This window comes from Pistacia vera, unplaced genomic scaffold (genome assembly GCF_008641045.1).
Source record: "Pistacia vera cultivar Batoury unplaced genomic scaffold, PisVer_v2 Contig882, whole genome shotgun sequence".
Lineage (NCBI taxonomy): Eukaryota > Viridiplantae > Streptophyta > Magnoliopsida > Sapindales > Anacardiaceae > Pistacia > Pistacia vera.
Window position 1 is genome coordinate 8,937 of NW_022196759.1, and position 4,072 is coordinate 13,008.

Below are 4,072 nucleotides of genomic sequence, written 5' to 3' on the forward strand. Positions count from 1 at the left end.
CTTTTTTTTTTCTATGGTTCAATTTGTAATTTTTGATAAACATGAGATGAGGATTATTTTCTTATAATTAAAACAAAAAACTAAATTGATTGGATGACCTTTAACAAACATAAAACAAAAAATATTTTTCAATATGTAAGAGGAAAAAAGTGTAAATCAAATTAATGTTACTTTTTTTTTCAATTTTATTTATGTTTGATAATGATAAATCTGCTTGAGATTCACGTTTGTGGGACCCTATTTTTTGGTCATCAAGACTATTAATTATTTCTTCGCATGAGCTTCACGCTTGTGGGACCTTATTTTTTGGTCGTCACTAGTAATTATTTCTCCGCGTGACCTTCACGTACGGTGGGACCTTATTTTTTGGTCGTCATTAGTAATTATTTCTCCGCGTGACCTTCACGTATGGTGGGACCCTTGTTTTTAGCACATTGTAGCTAGAATTCATTTTCCCTCTCTCCTTGGCACGTTAACATTAATTTAAAATTATTTTGTTTTTTATCATAATCTCTCATAACCTCTATCTAATAACAACACTTCCCATATTAACTAATACCTGGAGATTCAGCTATTAATTATAGCATTTGACTCTTTTCTTGTGCGGTAAAATAATCAGTAGAAAGACATTATATATATATATACACACACACGAAGCATATGATAGTTAAATTAATTTCAGCAATTAGTAACGTATTGACGTGTAGGTCAATCGCTACTGAATTGTCTACATATTCTAATTAACAACTTATGAAAAGAATAATGTCGAAACGATGATCATTTTATGATTTTCCAACACAAAGACTTCCTCAAATTTATAATGCTAAAGTCTTCATCAAAATTTAATGCTCAAGTCTAACAAACAGCTTCAAAGAAAACCCCAGCCGGGACCATACATGTAATTGGAAGCTGAATATTGAATAAGAACTTATCCTTCTTCATGCATTGATATACTAACTTGGTCTTAACTTGCAAATATATGAAAACGAATTTTTGGCTTATTCTGGAGACTTTATTAAGATGGCGCGCAGCACCAAAATTAAAAAAAAAAAAATTAATTCTGAAAATACCAGAAGACCATATGGTGGTCTTTAGAAGCTGAATGCCTGAATCGGTCCTTAGAGTGATTATAAAAGGAGTAGCTACGCATTGATCTGTACAAGAGAAATATAATTCATTACATGCAGCAGCTATGGTTTTGCATGGAGCTCCTTTCCAACTTATATTGCTTGTAGAGATACTACTAACAGCTGGTACTACAGCAACATTAGTATCACCTATAGCCAAACCGGGCTGCAACGACACCTGTGGAGACCTCATAATCCCATATCCATTCGGTACAACACCTGATTGTTACTTCAATGAAGCTTTCTTCATCAATTGCAGCTACTTAAACAATTCTCCCAAGCCATTTTTGCGGCATTCAAATATCAATGTTACAAGTATAAGCTTGGATGGCTGGTTGCAGGTTCCGAACGACGTAACAAGCGACTGCTACAAAAAAGATGGCGAGCCCAGCGACGAGGATAGCATTTCCTGGTCGTCTACACAAATCAGCAGTTTCAATGTTTCTAACACCGAAAACAAGTTCACAGTTATTGGCTGTGACAGTTATGGTTACGTTCAAGGTTACATAGACAAAGCCTACAGTACCGGGTGCATATCCTCTTGTGATAACAAGAGTCACGAGACCTCGGTATACGACGGATCCTGCACTGGAATCGGATGCTGCCAGATAGATATTCCTAAAGGCCTAAGAGAAATCAATGTCTCAGCATATAGCTTTAAAGGTCACTCAAATGTAGAGTTCAATCCATGCACCTATGCCTTTGTTACTAATAAAACCCAATTCAGTTTCTCCTCTACTTATCTTCACTGTTTACCACAAGATCAATATCCTATGGTGCTTGATTGGAGTATAACTGGGCACAGCCAATGTGAAGAAACAAAAAAATCGTCAATTTACGCATGTAAAAAATACTCTGAGTGTTATGTACGTAAGGAGTACAACGATAGTTCAGGGTATCTCTGCAGATGCAAGAAGGGTTACCAAGGGAACCCATACCTCTCCCATGGTTGCCAAGGTGCTTTTCTGTGCCATTTCGGCAGTATTCCAGGGTTAATTTTATATAGTTTTTATAAAGCAGTTTATTTTCTTTCAATCGATTTGCAGATATCGATGAATGCTCGAATCCAGATAGCAATGACTGTACACAAACATGCGTCAATGAAGAAGGGAGTTATACATGCAAGTGCCACGAGGGCTTCCAAGGCGACGGAAGAAAATATGGAGAAGGCTGTATCGTTGATGTTGATCTACCCAGTCAATTTCCACTCGTCAAGGTCGCTCTGGGTAAGTTTATTTATCGTACTCTTTAATATATCTTAAATTTTAACTTATCCGATCTTTCTGACAAATATATATATATATATTAGAAAAAAAAAATTGTTTTCCTCAAAAGCACCCTCAAAAGTATGTTTTCTGCAATTTTTTTTTCTAAGCCGAAGAATATTTAATTGAAAAGGTAATTTAATATTTTGTCTGTTTGTTTCTTAATGTGTCAAAAGCACTCCCTGAACACCAGCAAAAGGAAGAAGATATTTTTCAGGCGTTCCCAATAGCAATCGTTAATTATGAATACGCCTCTAGTGAATAATTTCACCCAGTTCCTTCATTATTTTAGAGCATCTATAAAATCAGATAACACAAGTCACTCTTTCGGGAATCGGAGACAGCTTCAACGGTTAGAATTAGTAGTGTAGTCCATTAGTACCACGACCATATAACTCATTTGGTAAATTTTCCAAATGTCCGCTTTGTTATGTCAGGATTCCACAAGGAAATAATTAGAATAGATATAACTCATTTGTTAACTTTGAACTGAAGGGGAAACTTTGTTTTAATTCTATTTGGTTAATTTGTGAAGGATACATGTATTTCTCGTTTATGATCTCAATTTTTACGGCATAACAGTTTCAAATGCTTTAAATCTAGGTGTTGGCACATTCTTTGTAGTTCTGCTTGTGAGTAGCACTTGGCTCTACTTGGTTTTGAAGAGGAGAAATCTCATGAAACTTAAAGAAAAGTTCTTTCAGCAAAACGGTGGTTTACTTTTACAGCAGCAACTCTCCAAACGAAGTGGATCTTCTGAAACGGCAAAAATCTTTACTGCAGAAGAACTCAAAAACGCTACCAACAACTTTGATGAGAGTAGAATCATTGGTCGGGGAGGCTTTGGCACAGTATTTAAAGGATTTTTAACAGACAATAGCCCAGTTGCCATAAAGAAGTCCAAAATAATAGATAAACTGAGCAATTTGTTAATGAGGTGGTTGTGCTCTCACGAATCAACCACAGAAATGTGGTCAGGCTTTTGGGTTGTTGTTTAGAGACTGACGTCCCTTTACTAGTCTACGAATTTGTCGACAATGGTACACTCTTTGGGCACATCCACAATAAAGGCAAGGCACCCACCATTTCTTGGGAAACTCGTCTAAGAATAGCTGCAGAAACTGCGGGAGTGCTATCCTATTTGCACTCGGCTGCTGCTACTCCAATTATACATAGAGATGTCAAGTCCACCAATATACTCTTAGATCACAACTTCACAGCAAAAGTGTCTGATTTTGGAGCTTCAAAGCTGGTCCCAATAGATGAAACTCAATTAACCACAATGGTGCAGGGCACTCTTGGGTACTTAGACCCGGAATACTTGCATACTAGCCAATTGACTGAGAAAAGTGATGTCTACAGTTTTGAAGTTGTCCTTGCGGAGCTATTGACAGGAAAGAAGGCACTTTTGTTTGAAAGGCCTGAGAAGCAGAGAACTTTGGTTAAGTATTTTCCTACTTATCCCTATTAAGTTTCCGTACCTAACAAAATGAAGGTTAATAGTTCCAAGTCCGTTAAGCTAAGTGGAATCCTAAATTGATTTCATGGATCTTTGAACATATCTCTAGCGTTCAATCAATCAATGGTATTTACTCTAAGAGGCTAATACATGATTCACTTCTCAGTCTCATCATGCTCAACAATTAATTTCAATTAAAACAAGAATAAATACATAATCCA

At 36.4% G+C, this 4,072-nt stretch overlaps 1 pseudogene; it reads left to right on the forward strand.

The window, feature by feature from the left end:
- Window positions 1-1,192: 1,192 nt before the first annotated feature.
- Window positions 1,193-3,863, forward strand: LOC116119346 (annotated as a pseudogene).
- The last annotated feature ends 209 nt before the right edge of the window (window positions 3,864-4,072 follow it).